Below are 15333 nucleotides of genomic sequence, written 5' to 3' on the forward strand. Positions count from 1 at the left end.
TCATGGTTGGTGGGTGGAGTCATGTGAGCTAGAATGCCGGGACTTGCTGAGCTCACGGGAAAAACTGAGGAGGGGCTTGGCCTTGAAACAGGGGAAGGGAGTCTTAAGAGCTTACTGCTGCATGTATCATGAACTGTCGGCGTGTCTTTCTCTCTTTACAGCGGCTGGATGTGGGAAGTGGTAACCAGTTTTGATCTGCCATAAGCAACAGGGCTTTGCTTATTTAGCTGTTTATGTCCCGCTTCCAGGCACACATGAAGCGTAAGGGCAGAGCCTGTTGGTGGATCACAACACAATATAGGCATTGATGTTATATATGCACAGTTTCCCGACCCACTATTTGAAAACTTAACTGAAATGTTATTTATGAAGCAGTTCGTAATGTCCTGTTGAGCCCCAAGCTGGGTGGCCCAGGCTAGCCTGATCTCCTCAGGTCTTGGATGCTAAGCAGGATGAGGCCTTGGTAAGTTTCAAGGTAGGAGACCACCGATGAAGTCCAGGGTGGCTCTGCAGAGCAGGCAGTGGGAAGCCACCTCTAAACATCCCTTGCAAACCCTACTGGTTTGCCATAAGTTGACTGTGACTTGACAGCACTTTGTTTTCTGAATACTTATTACCTGCCCATCACCGAAGTCCCTTTACTTACTAACATGTGCGCACACACAAACGCACGCACAGATGTGCAGTTGACATGTTTTGTCTTTGCAGTAATCTTTAAACATTCAGTTGCTGTTCCTGTCTATATGGACAAGCGACACTGAAGGCTACCAGGGCTGAGCCTGGTTTTAAATCCTGGTGTCCCTGATCCAATGGGCCATTTTCTGCTTGAGATTTTTTATTTTAAATGAATGTTGGGGGTGGGGGTGAGTGGGGAGAGAGAAATGTTTGGATTTTAATGTTGGAATGAAATAAGATGAAAGCCTTTTTAATCGGCTGCGGTTGAGACTGAAAACAAGTATTCCAGTTCTGTAGCAGTTGAGCTAATGTTGAAGCTTGTGTTTGTGACCCAGACTCCCTCCCAGAGAGCTCCGGCTGTGCTGTCTCGTCCTCAACAATCTCTCGAAAGTGCTTGCTAGATTCTGGAGGATGCTGTGCACGTGAGAGAGCGAGAGGGAGGCGTACCGAAAACGCTTGAATATTTATAAAAGCAGCATTCGAAATTGAGTTTGCATTGTGAAGAAGTTCTGTGCTCCAGCGAGATATTTTTAAAAATTAATGTTTCAGTTTGGGATTTGAAAGGCTGCCTTTCTTCCCACCTCCTTGGCTCACGACAGCATTGGCATCTTGTTGGAAAGCTGATATAATCCTAACATTTGGCTGCTGTGGCTTTCATCAGTGAGATCGTGCAGGTGGGTCAACACACGTCTTCAAGCACGCCATAACTGTTGCCGCGATGTTGGAATAGCCATCTGTTTCCAAGGTCTGGGAGGATTTTTATCCCAAATGAGCCAGGCAGAAAACAGAATTCATGACTTGCTTCCAGTCATACAGCTCAGCTAAAAATGTTTATTTGATTAGTTCCATCCCCTAGTATAAATTTAAAATCCAGGGTGGCATCCCACCCCCCGCCCCCCGCAGTAACTCTCCAATGCCACATTGAGCCCTACTGCTTTTATCTGGCTGTTCCTCTTTGGGCATGAATCTGTAACTGCTCTGTCCCTTTGTGGTTCTGGGCTGTTAATTTTTTTTTCCTCATCATTACAGTGCAGACTTCCTGTTTTTAAAGCTTATCTGGCCCTCGGGAGGGAAAAGCTTATATAGCTCCGGTCACTTCCTGTGGTTGCCATTAAAAAAAAAAATCCTATTGAATTTTATAAAAGCCCTTGAATATAAAAAAAAAGTGGTTAATGTGCTGAAAATGTGGAGGGCACTGCTTTCTTTTCATTCTCTCTTTTTCTTTTTGCTGGATGACAGATCTCCCCCAAAAGTTTATTTTTTTTTTACCAGTCTCTGTTTGGCATCTGCTAACATTCTATACGCCAGGGGAACCCCCCCCCCCTTCTCTGCAGTTAAAGAATCTGCCCTATTCTGGAGCGATTTTAAAGGAAGCATTTGGTAGTAATTTCTGCTGCTTTTTGTGAGAATAAGCATGCTTTACATTATAATAGTTTAAACATACCACAGGCTGTTGATAGAGGTATCATATTTTCCATTCACAAGAGTTTTAGTTGGATCGGAAGGGGGAGAGCAGGGTTGCTCTCATTGTTTAAAATCCTGTGATTAAAAACATTGAAGGGGAAGGGGGGGTATTTGACCCCTGACCCCTGACTTAGCTGTCTTGTTGTATATGCTTTGACTAAAAAAAAAGAAAAAAGCTCCAAGCTGGTAGGATGTGGTTCATTCTTCCAACAGCCAGCGCTTTATTTAGGCTAACTCAAAGAACAGCCACCCTAAATAAAGCCCTAGTTCTGCACTTACTCTACCATTTCTTACACCTAGTGTAAACAAACATTAACAATTTTGTCTTGGCAAATGTTTGTGTCTAGATTCTTGGCCTTGTCTGCAGGTTTCAGAACAGGCAAGTTCTGTTGGAGTCACAGATGTCTTTTCCAAATTAAGTGGCTCAACTCTTTCAACCTGTAATTTTTTGGGGGAAGGGGGGGGGGCGGTCCTCAAAATCTTGTCTTGAATGTCACTGCTTGGGGGTGTTGGGAGTGTGTGTTTGATTTGTACCAAAATATCTGGCAACTGAGATGCTTTTACTAACTTGTTAATCTTGCCCTGTCACCACATTTAACCTTCGAGGAGGTTTACAAAATCAGTTCAATGGTGTGAAACGTTATTAGTCCTTTCCCCAGCACCGCTCCTTGATGAACAGTTTGGTGGGGATGATTCCTTATTTTCCCTTTGAGGCGAACTGTCGTACTCAGCAGCCATGGGGTGAGTGCCCCCACTTTGTAAACAGTCCTCTGTGCTTATGCTCAGCAGCCAGATAGCATGGCAGTGTGCAGAGATGGGTGGTCTTCAACTGTGCTCTTGTTCCTCTTCTGTAGGATCCAACTGCCGGTGTTGGGGTTCCACCACGTTCTTTTTCTTGGACTCTCCAAGGAGACCATTTCACCATGGACAAGGGTTGCGTGGCATCGGTTTTCGCTGCTAAGCAGTGGAGCAAAATGCTAAGTAAATTTCCCTCTCTCCTGATTTACAGTTGGCTACAATATCTGGCAAGGATATTTCAGCCTTGCAAATGGGAAAAAATTTACTAGCCCACACAGTTGTTGTACTTGCTGACTTTCCTAGGTTTTTCTGCTGTCATCCGTGGCGTAAATACAGCCTAACAGTGTGGCAGTCGTAAAGAACCAGGCCTCTCTCAGTAGGCAGAGGATTTCTCCTAGCACTGATTCTTTCTTGTTGCAGGGGACTAGGCAAACGTTATTAACTCATCTTGGCTATCACAGGTTAGTAAATAACTTAGTTGCCCTCTTCATAATCTGGATCTAGCTTTACATCCACTGTCTCTGCAAGCAACAAAACACCACAAGCTGACCAGTTTGCCCCTTTAAGTAGCTGGTGATGAATCTGAAGGGACATGTATGTGTGTGTGTGTGTGAGGGGGTTAACTTTTACTGCTTTTGTATATGAGCTAAGCATCCCTAGAAATAGGCAAGACTTAATATTCTCTTCCTCCCTCCTTCCCTGATAGCAATCTTCCCCGAAGCTGCTGTTAGATCCAGTAGGGAAACAAGACCGCCATCTGTATCATATCCATCTCTTTCCGTGTGTGTGTGTGTGTGTGTGTGTGTGTGTGTATGAGAGTCCTGTTGGGGAAACTTGTGGGGGAGAGAAATCTTTCCCCTTCCCACTGCTTTCAGTCCACCTCCCCAACTCAACTTAGTGTGAGCTTAAATTACATGCTGGGGGATCTGATCATAGTTCTCCAACCTCACATGTGTTTGTGCCTCAGAGCTGACGTCATTCGGCTCCTGACGATTCTTTTGCGGGAATGGATTGAGTGCACGTTTTCTTCCCACCTCTGACATATGTAGGAGGTTAAATGGACTTTCAACTGAGCAGTTTTTTAAAAAATGTTTTTTTAAAAAAACACCAATGCATGGAATTTCCCTGCGACTGAATCCCAGCGAAAAGAATAAAATTGCCCCAAATGAAAATAGAAAACATATAAATGGTCTCTTCTTCTTCCAGGTAGCAACAGGGCTGAATTTTAAGTTACTTAAGACCCATGCTATCTTCCACCTGCATTTTGAAAGGGTAGGTTCTTCTGGGGGTGTATTTTTTATTTAAAAAAATACCACACTCAGGGACCTTCTCTTTCGAAGTACAGCTGGGGAAAAAGAAACTTGTGATGTCTTGCTGAAGCAAGAGGCAGAAAAGGGTTGCCACAGAGGACGTGCAAAAGGTTTAAGAAGGAAAAATGCAAAAGGCGGGTGGGCAGCATGATAAGCCTTTGCAAATTGTTTGTTTTATTTAGATAAACAAAGACCAGATGCCAAATGCACTGAAATGCATCTGAAGTCTTCTTCTCATGGTTTGTTCACCTGTTCCTTTCAGCATGAAGCTCCACTCCTTAGTTTTATTCTTCCAACCGCTCCAAAATAGGTGAGGGCAAGAAGGCGTGAGTAGTCCAAAGGCACTCAGTCCTTTTGCCACCAGACCATACTGGCCCATGGTGCAGACCTTTATGTTTCACAATAAGTTTGTCTTGCCGTGATTTCCCACGTGGAAACCCTGGAAGTTGTAGTCTGAGAGCACGGAGCTGACTGGGAAGCATGTTCACGAGCACTCATGTAGATAAGTCTCCTGATGAACTTTGGAATAGTTTCTTGGTTTGCCTTCCCCCCCGTCCCCCCCCCGATTACTTCAACAAGTAAAATGGAGGTTAGTTTGTGTTGTGGTTCACGTATTGTCTAGCACAGGGGTAGGGAACCTGCGGCTCTCCAGATGTTCAGGAACTACAATTCCCATCAGCCTCTGTCAGCATGGCCAATTGGCCATGCTGGTAGGGGCTGATGGGAATTGTAGATCCTGAACATCTGGAGAGCCGCAGGTTCCCTACCCCTGGTCTAGCAGTTGAGGGCACCCTGTGTCAGAACCGGCCCATCCTCTACACACCCCATTATTCTTGTGTTCTCTTCAACCTTCCCCAAGCCTCTCATTGCTGTTCTTGGTTATTTATTTATTTAACTTAATAAACCCCCCAACCCCCACCCCCCCGGAGGGCTCTGGGCGGTGTACAATAACACATTAAAAGACCATAGTATAAAATCCAATAAAATACAATAAAACTATAAAATACAACAAAACTATTGTTTTTATATTTATACCCCCTACCCTACCCCCAAAGGACTCAGTTAGCTGTGCAGTAATATTGAAATTCAAACCAATTTTGAGTGCCATTTTTGGCACAAAGGTAGGAAATAGGATTTTTTTTAAAAAAAAGAATATGTCAAAGAATGCTTTTTGCACTTATTGCCCTCCATTCTGTAAGCTCTTCAGAGAAGACTGTATTGAATATTCTCCTGATATCTGATACAATGAGTAGTAGCCGGGCCCAAATGGAGGCCTTTGCTTCGCGAGTGGCAACCGGTAGGTGTATTATCAGTTACCCAGAGACACCTGACCCCTGACTTTACTCATTTAGGTAGGTTTTATGTCTGACTGAATGAGCTGCTTAGAATTAGATGTGGAGCCTTAATTGTAATTTTGTGTTGAGGTTCTAAGCTATGCATTATTTGCCTATTGCATGTTAGGGTGTGTTGGAAATGTTAGGGTGTGTGTGTCTGAGGTTTAATGATCTGTGTGGCGCTTCAGGGACTCTTCTTGCTGGGAAGCCTAAATAATTAAACATCTGGGATCTTGAGGGCTGGGGGAATGGCCCAGTGCATCAAACCCCCCCCCCCCGCCTCCCCTCGATTTTCTAGATATCACTGTGGATTATCCAGAGGGAAGGAAGGAACTCTCTTCACTAATTGAATTGTTGTATTGTTAGCCCAACTGCACACTTTCTTTAACTCTCCCTGCCCCCGCCCCCACACTTGGTTAGTCTTTTTAAGGAGGGCTGCTTAGAAGATTTACAGTCTTTCTCTCTGTTCGCCCCCCTTCCTCCCCAAATGTGGAAATGTGCTTTCTCATTCTAATGTGAATGAGATATAACCAGACGGGGTGGGGGAGTAAATGTCAACATACCCTAAACTTCATCTAGTGTGATCTTAAACAGGTTTGCTTGGTTCAATTACAGACCCTGTAAATGCACATTGAACCTGTTCTTAGAAACATTTGTCAAGATCATGTTTCCATTGTTCTCTGTAATGGACTTAACAATGTGTTGGTGTGTATTGTGTTTGCTAAACAAAGCCAGCTAAATTTGGTCTGACAGACAAAAAGGTTGTTAGCTGTGATTCTCTGCCTCTTCTTCCTTCTGTCCTGCCCCCGCCCCCCCCCCCAGCACCAACTCCTGTGACCTGTTCAGCTTTAAGTGCTTAGTAAATTTTAATAATACATTTCTAATGTGATCTATCTGATAAGGCAAAGTGCTCTTACAATTAGTTTTGCCTGCTGAAGTATGTTTATCTGGTAGCCTTTAAGCAGCTGCCGCCTTCTCCTGGCGCAGTTTGTCTAGGCGGGTGAAGTATTTATGCATGCCTTGATAAGAGCTAATTCTCTCAGAAGGAATTTCTGAGAATGGTTGTTAGTCGATAGATCTTGCGGTATATCTTCGTTTAATGTTCTTCAGGTGTACTAAAGCTCCCGCAAGAGGGTATAAATTATTTCTGTGCTGTGTGAAAACAGAGTGTCATGAAAGCGGCACCTTTGCCGATGCGTGGAAGAACTGTGTTGTGTTGCGTTGCTGAGTCCTTTTTCACCTTCCAGTGTGGTATAGTGGTTACAGTGTTGGGCATTGTGTTATAACCTTAATCTGGGACACCCAGGCTCAAATCTCCACTCTGCTATAGAAGCTTGCGGGGTGACCTTGAGCCGGTCACTCACCCGCAAGCTAACCTGCCTCACAAAGTAGTTATGGGGTGGGTGGGTGGGTGGGGAATGACTTCCTCCTCTTTGAGTCCACCGTGGGGAGAAAAGTTGGATATAAATGAAGTATATATATATACATACATATACATACATACACATACATACATATACATATACATACATACATATACACACACACAAAATATATATGTATGTATGTACGTACATACGTAAGTACGTACGTACGTATGTATAAGTAGTCTGTTATGGTGGTAGCAGGGGGCCAGCATGGTGTAGTGGTGAACAGCAGTGGACTCTAATCTGGGGGACTGGGTTCGATTCCCCACTCCTCCACATGAAACCTTCTGTCAGAAGTCTCTCAACCTCACCTGCCTCAAGGCCACAACCCCTTGTTGGGAGAGGAAGGGAAGGAGTTTGTAAGCAGCCTTGCAGTTGAGAAAAGTGGAGTATAAACCCAAACCTCCCTCCCTCCCTCTTTGCAAGTTTTTAGCCTTCAAGGAATCCTTTCCATATTCATTAGCCTTTTCAAACCTGAACCACTTCCACATTGACCCTGGCATAGCAGCAATGAAACCCTTGGCAGAGGGTCATGATCTCATCCACTCAGAATGGAGAGTCCTTAAAGTTATAGCTGGCTTCCCAACCAAGCCCTGTTTGCCTGTTTGAGAGGGGGGAAAAATCTAAACACACACACATACACACATCTTGCATTTCTGCATAAGAGCCTCCTCTTTCCCTCCAGAAAAATAGCAGGAGTTAATGACAGCGTGTCAAAGCTTTCACTCTGAATTTCCCCAGCTTTTGTTGGTTTGTGTCACAACCTTAATGTTACTTAAACTAGGTATTCTATTTAATTATAATGCTTATAATAAAGTCAGATGTCAGCTCACTTGGCTGCATGCTTAGGCCTGTACAAGGCTGAGTGCTTTGCTTGTAACTGCATCCCTTGTCTCCTTTCATTATCTGTTAATGGTACTCAACATGACAGGGTTGTTTTGAAAAACGGTGACTGCACTGAAACACGGCCTGGATTGTTTCTCCGGCGGATCAGGAGCAGCCCTTGTAAACAGACAGGCAACTGCTCCGATTGGGTGAGCATGTTGCATGCTGCCCCCCCCCCCCCAAGGGTGCTGCTCCTGAATTGCAAGCACTGCAGGCTGTTAAATGACCTACCGCACGGACTGGCATTCTTCCTGGTCTGTGCGACTCTTGTCCTCGGCAACGCTCTGATGAACGAGAATCCATTTCAGTCAGATCCGCCTCTGCTGCCTCGTGTTCATGTAGTCAGTTGCAGCTATTACCATCTGCATTTTAAAACTGGCTTTAAGAAGAAGCCTGTTCTGATCTTAAATATCTGAGGAGTTGACCGATCGGTATTCCTCCATCAGATGTCCAATTGGCCCCCTTGCGTGGCTCTTTCAAAGCACCCTTTTCTTGATTATACAGTCGCAGAAAGGGGAGGACTTCGTCATACTGGTGTGCTCCAGTGGTTTCTGTGGTGCATAGGTTCATTGGGTGTTGGGCAAAGGCGAGTGAGCAAACTGTGCAACATGCTACAAATTTCAGACTGTCTGTGTGCTTTGAGCCCCATTTGCATATGGGCAGAGCTTAGAATGAATGTGCAAGAACTGCCACTCTCCCGATTTTGCATCCCTGCTCCAAGTTCTCTCATTTCTTGTGTGGGCCGGCTTGAAGAGAGGGATGAGAGCGAACAGGGATAGGTGCATGCCAGGGCAAAGTGTCTGCTCTGGAGGGTGGAAGGCGTTGCATTTGTGGAGGTCTCCAACCTTTTTGAGCCTGTGGGGACGTTTGGAATTCCGACACAGCATGGTGGACGCAGCAACAAGATGGCTGCCACAGGGGGTGGAGCCAGCTGCAAAATGATTGCCACAGCTAAACTCCAGTAACACAGTGCAGACAGAACAAGGCACAAGAGGCAGTCGTATCTACTTTGTGTGAGACAGGTGGATGACTTTGAGTGCTGGAGCCAGTGATGTGGGGTGGAAAATTTCCTGATGCTGTATTTTTTTTGTAGAAGCATTTCCAGTTCACATACATTAAGACAGTGTATTTATAGTGTCGGGTTATGTGTGGAAATCATTCATGTTACACGACTGCATTTGGAATATGGACTCTGGTCCAGTGCTTGTATATGGTCCAGGCTTACATGTAGTTGGCTAAGATCAAGTGTAGTACCTGTCTTCTTTTGCTAACATCATTTAAATATTTAAATTGGAATTGGAAATGTTTCCAGTTCGAATGCTCCTAGAAAACCAACACCACTGGTTGGAGCATAGGAGTTTGCTTGTGTGATTATTGCTTTTGGCTAATTTTTAAAGTTATTATTGAGAGCTATCGGCTATTGCCATGTTTGTTGCAAGTTTGTTGCTCATTCTTTTAAGCTGTGTGTGTGTGTGGGGGGGAGCACTGATTCTGGTGGCTACAGGATATAATTTATGTTTGCACACTTGCAGAGTCATTTCAGTGCATCTTCAATTTGGAAAAGGGCGTGTAGAGCCTCAACTGTTTAACTTGCTTCTGACACAACAGGAAGAAGACAAAAAATTGTAATGTGGGGGTGTAAAAAACTTCATGGGGCTTTTAACAAAATCTACCTGTCCAAAACCATTTTTGCAACACAGAATGACTTGTATTGTTGGTATTAATAGTGACATTTTTCTTCTGCTGTTCTGTGAAATGCTACAGTGACTACGTTGCTGCTGTGGTGTGACGTGTTGTGTGTTTTATACTGATTATACTGGTGCTCTTTCTTAATAATGCCTTCTGTCTTAAACTGCTCCATGTGGTTTTACATTCTGTTTTGATGTGTTTGGAGTTTTCTGGGGGGGAGGGTGCCACAAAAGAATTTACAGAAGACAGCGCACAAGTACTTGAAATGAAAGACGAAGCTATAAGTCAGAGTTTAAGACCCCAGGATTTAGCCTAAATATTAATACAAGAGGCTGTGATCGCACTACTCCTTTACCACCCATTTGACTTGCTGCAGTCACGTGTAGGAGAGACTCTCTTATTGTACCGGTCACTTTGAAGGCGGTTCTATACCATTTTAGAAATATATAAATTGGACAAATATAACATTCACACTTCAGCTGGTTTTATCGATGGCTTGATCTAGTTGTCCTTGGGAAAAGTCAATACTATTGTCAAGTGTCCCAGGTGAGTTAGCAGTCAGAGGGCTCCTGTGGCCAGGTGCCAGGTGTTCCTGCGCCAAAACAGTCAGGTCGAACATCACTGTCAAATCTCACACCCTTTATCCATCTTACTCCCTTTGAAGGATTGCGGCAGTTCACCCAAGTTGCTGAAGCAGCCGCAGGAGGATTCACTGGATTCATTTTATGCCGGGAGGAGTTTGTTTGGGCTCATCCTTGATTTTGTGGCAAAGACGTGAGAGTGTGCCACCTTCGGCTGTTTTCAAGGTTTTTGAAGAGACAGGGAGATGCCACCTGGTTCTGAAGTTTTAAGTCTCCCAGATGAACCTTGGGGAAACTTGGGGGGGGACAGGACCATCCTATGTCAGCTCCTCTGTCTTCACCTTACTAGCTGGGCTGACTACCCAAGGGGAGGGGGTGTTTTCAAGGGCACACAGGCAAACCAAAAGAATAATGGGAGCCGCTGGAGTCTCACAACTGTGTGGGCACATGCACAAGATATGGCAGGAGTAAAATAGTCATGGCTGAAGTTCTGCTGCAGAAATAGCTGTGACATATATTTTAAAGGCTTCTGCGAACGCCGCTGTGGAAGGTTCTCATTCATACAGGCCCGTTTTGCTGTGCAGAGTGATGATGGCATTAGTGATAGATGAGAAATTTTCACATAGCCCATGTAGGCTTAATGTCTGGAAGAATTCTTCTGGAATGGCTGGGAGGCAAGCACTACATCAAGCGACTGCCGGGGCAATCCGTCCTTCCCGTGGCCCAGCTACGTGGCAGGCCACACTTGATTATAAACCGGGAAGAGTGGCTAAACGCACTGTAGCCTTTGTAGCTTGACTCTGGGATTGATTGGGGGGGCGTGGGGGGGGGGGGCTTTGGCTGGTGCAGTTCCATCACTGAGCGTCTCGGTTATGAAACTGATTTCCACCTTGTGCCTTCCTCCCCCCTCCTTGGAAGGGCTCCCATTGAGAAGCTAATGGGCACTGCTGATCTTTCGAGGGAGCCAGGCATGCAGTACACGCTCGCCTTCAGAGCGTATTGATCACGGCAGCCTTTCAGGGTGGCAAGGGTGTTATACTTCATTAGCTGGGCCGGCGGTTTAGGCAGCTGCTTGTCGCTGGTGCAGAATAGATTAAGGCTTCGAGCTCGGGCCTTTCATCTTGCAAAGGACTCCGGGAGCGCAGCAATGCAAAACAAATGCCAGCTGACAAGATAATAAGCAGTACCTGTGAGCCTCCCTACCTGGGGGCCAGTGCAGAAGCTCAGGTAACAGGGATTAGTGCTCGCCCTCCCGGTCAGCTGCCTGTCAAATGGGCAGCAAGGCTACTTTTCAGGGGCGGATTGTCCCTCCTGCCCCCTCCTCTGGGTGTTGCCAAGTGAGGCGGAGGAGGAGGGTGTATACCCCAAGACTGTGCTGAACCAGAGCCTGCTCTTTGGGAGTTGGAGGGGGGCTCCATGTGAGGGGGGAAGCCAAGCTATTCTATGAACCGTTTGAGGTGTCAAACAAATTACTGAGGAGGGGGTGGAGTTCAGACCCCCCCCCCCCACAGGATAAGAAATGTCAGCCTTCCATTAAAAAAACCCACCAATGTCCTGGTACACTGCCCATCCACAAAGGATAAAACTGACCCTTTCCATCCACCTGTCCCTTAGAACCCCTTGCCCGTCTCCGCGGGGTTTGCGCGGCCGTGGCTGGGGTGCCTTTCCCTTTCTCCCGCCTGCCTTCGCCGGGGGGCTCGGGGCTGGCGGAGGGTTGCCCCAAAGTGGCTGAGTGGCGGGGCCGGGCTGCTCCTCCCGTGGGCGCCTTTCCTGCCCCTCTGCGCTGCCTTGGCTGTCCCCTGGCCGGGCGGCTGCTGCTGCTGCTGCTGCTGCTGCTCCTCCTCCTGCCCGGCCTGGCTCGCAGGTGCCTTGGGGAGCTGGGCCCAGCTGGGCGTGGCGGGCGAGGCCGGGCGGGCGGGCGCGGGAGGAGCGCGGCGCCTGAGCGCTCGCCCGGACGGAGAGCCGCCTGCCGGCCAGCCAGCCAGCCAGCCAAGGCGTGGCGAGGAGGAGCGCGTGCGGAGCTAAGCCGGCCGGTGGCCCCGCCTGAGCGCCACCAGGCAGCGCCGGCCCGGCGTCCTTGCCGGGTTTTGCGGCGCGCCGCCTCTCGGTGTCTTTGGGCGGCTGCGCCTCCTCTGCTGTGTGCTGTGCGCTGCCTGCCTGCCTGCCTGGCTGGCGCTGCCGGTGTCTGGGCGGGCGAGCGCGGCGGGGTCACGCCGAGGCATGTGGAGGTGGCTGCGGCCCGGCGGCGGCGGCTGAGCGGGGCTGGCTGGCCGCTGGGGGACGCGTGGCCGGGAGCCGGGGGGAGCGCAGCCGCTGCTCGGCGCCGCCAGCCGCCGCGGGCCCGGGCCATGCGGCCGCCTCTCGCGCCTGGCCCAGCCGCCGCCGCGCCGCAGTGAAGCGGGGCCTCCTTTTGTTCGCCAGGGGCTTCCGCGCCCCCGTCCAGGGACTGGGCCTGCCGGGCTCCCTTCTGCCGCCTCTGCCCGCGCTCCGCCGGGGTCGGTCCCCGAACAGCTGCCGGGATCGCCCGCAAGTTGGCCCGGCCCCGCCGCTCCAGGAAGTTCTCTCGAGCTGGGGTGAGTGGCTTGCCCTGCCCTGGGCCGGTGGGGAGCGGAGGGGTCTCGAATGGGGGCCCTGCCGGCCCGCCCCGGGATGGGGCTGCCGGCTGCAGGTGGGAGAGAAGCAGGTCTCACGGCTTCGGGAGGGGCGGCGGGTCAAGAGGGTCGCTGACCCGCACGTGTGCTCAAGCAAGGCTCAAAACACGGGAGAAGTTGCATCGCTGTCGCCTGGCGATCCAGGGATTCCTAGCCTTGAAATAAAGTGATAAAACTAGTTTTCTCTGCGAAAGAAACCGCAACACCCCCTCGCCCGCCCGCCAGCCCCGTCCCCTTAATTTGCAGGCTCTGAGAGGAGGAGAAAGAATTTCCAGGAAACTTGGATCCACTTGGTAGGCGATGGGGTGGCTTTTATTGGCCGGGGCTGCGTTCCAGATCGCTTTCAGGTTACAGGTTTCCCTTTCCAGAGGGGAATGTTTTGGCTTCAGTCCAGGCGTTTGCTAGCCTATAACAAAGGAGCTTGTGCTGTGCAAGGTGAACTGTGTGTGTGTGTGTGTGTCTGGGTCTGATTTTTTTAAAAAAACAAGCCAAGTGTTTGAGAGGTTGGATAGTGTAGGTTTGTTTGGTTTTTTGCGCGGGGGGGGGGGAGGAGAGAGCGGAGAGGGGCCTTTCACTTCCCTTGCGAAGGGGAGCAGAAGGGTGTGCTGGAATGCCTTTTATGTTTTTAATTGGTGCATGGCTTGGTCTAGAAAAGGCCCTTTTACAATATTTACTCAACCTTGATCTTAGCTGATGTGACAGGGGACCCGCTCTACTGCTGCTTGTTCCCTGAGACAGAAACCAGCCCCCTGCTTTTGTTCTGCAGTGGGGATTTTGTTTTACAGCCTCCCTGGAGGGCACATGGGCTTTGCCCTCCGTGGAGGATTTGTAGGACAGGGTGGCCTCCTCTCAGCCCTATGTGATCTTTTTCCACATTACAGTTGACAAGATCTGCCATTCTCTTTCCAGTTACTCTGGGGCGTAAGTCCAGTGGAGGTGAAGGGAATCTGCTCTCAGAGTCAAGCATGTGGAGAAATCTCAGCCGGGGAAGCTGAATCTTTGCTTCTCCTTCCACCTCATCTTATAGCTAAAATAAAAATAAAAGATTGCAAGTTGTTTGTCTGTAAAGGTAGCTATAGTGCCCTGTCCTGTTCGTGTTGATTCTTTTCAGGGTCCCGCTGAGTTGTGCCGGATTTATGCCAAGGTAAAATGGCATTGCAGCCTAAACCTAGTTAAAAGCTGCAAAGGGGACGTAACTGCAGTGTGAAGGCACAGGAGTTCTCGCTTCCAATCACCTCTGTGATTGTGTGTGTGTGTGTGTGTGTAGTCTCTCTGGACTGTCCATGCTTTTATGAAGATGTAGTTACTGCATGAAAAAATTGCTTTAAAAATGGACCTTAACATTAATTTATGAATTCACAGGGTTGTCACTCGGATCCATTCCCCTCTCCCTCATATTGGTTATTATTCAGCTTGATTTAATTTAGGACCGTTTGAGGTGTTTCGTAATCTATCTGTGGGACCTGTGAATGTATATGTATGTTTGAAACCACAGGGCTTGAGCGCTCTGCTCAGTCAGCCTCTCTGCTTGGCTAGCAATTCTTGAAATGTTATTTGATCTGGCTGCAGGATAGAATTGACTAGGATTACACTGTTCTCCACCCTGCCTTGCCAGCACTCTCCCTGAGACCACTGAAAGTTGACGGATCAGTGTGGAGTGTGTTTAGTAGCATATTTTAAAGCCCTCAGACTGTATGTGTGCATTCCCTGCAAGCTGGATTTGAAGAGAAGGAGGCAGTTCAGAATTTGCCTTGTTCTGTGTGGTTAGCATTTATGAATTGAGGCAAGGGCTGACGTCATCTTTCTCTCTCGCCACTTCCTTTGTGTGCTTTCTCCTAGTTTATAGCATGTTTGTGTGTGCGTGCGTGCGTGTGAGCTTCAGGCAGCTGTTTCTCACACATTTCCACAACCCTTTTAAGTACATACATTATATACTCTGTAGCAGCTGTATAAATGAGTCCGCTTGTTCTTTATTTTATGCATAATTCTTGTGGGAATGCTTCCATGCTCTTGTCAGCAAGGTTCAGTGAATCACTTGTATGTGATGTCGGACTAGCCTTTTATTTTAATTAATGTAACAGTGCATACAGCTGTTATGTCAAAAAGCATCGGCTTTCTTTTGCAATGTAGAGCATCCTACGCTAGAGGTTGCGTGGAATTGCTTGGTGGAGTTTGTTCTCCGCCCCCCTCCCCGTTTCCCTTCTTCCTTTCTCCTCCTTGCTTATTTTTGCTCATGTAGTGGGACAAGACAAGCTTTTGTTACCTGCTGTGGGTAACTGTCAGCTCATTTTGTGAAGGTTTTTTTCTTTTTTTAAAGCAGAGGTATGACGGTTTATCATTTATTTATTTATTATTTGGTCTTCTATACCGCCCTATCCCCGGGGGGCTCTGGGAGGTGTACAACATAAAATTCTACCACAATACAACCAAATAAAGGGAGAAAAGATTAACTACATGTGGATAAATTACAAATTATACAGGCTCCATCAATTTTAAAATATAAATACTAATTCCCTTCA

At 47.7% G+C, this 15333-nt stretch overlaps 1 protein-coding gene across 10 annotated transcripts in view; it reads left to right on the forward strand.

Moving 5' to 3' along the window:
- Nucleotides 1-15333, forward strand: part of RERE (arginine-glutamic acid dipeptide repeats) — a 302330-nt gene that overhangs the window by 43581 nt on the left and 243416 nt on the right. For 4 of the 10 annotated variants that reach the window (XM_048519247.1, XM_048519245.1, XM_048519253.1 and 1 more), the window contains exon 1: nt 12503-12736. The exons of 2 other annotated variants lie outside the window; for them this stretch is intronic. The gene's annotated coding sequence lies outside the window, so the exon portion shown is untranslated. Of the gene's footprint in view, nt 1-12501; nt 12737-15333 lie in introns of those variants that run through there. 4 more of the 10 variants (XM_048519250.1, XM_048519249.1, XM_048519252.1 and 1 more) reach the window with 2 other exon arrangements.

The sequence above is a fragment of the Sphaerodactylus townsendi genome, linkage group LG16, assembly GCF_021028975.2.
Source record: "Sphaerodactylus townsendi isolate TG3544 linkage group LG16, MPM_Stown_v2.3, whole genome shotgun sequence".
Classification (NCBI taxonomy): domain Eukaryota; kingdom Metazoa; phylum Chordata; class Lepidosauria; order Squamata; family Sphaerodactylidae; genus Sphaerodactylus; species Sphaerodactylus townsendi.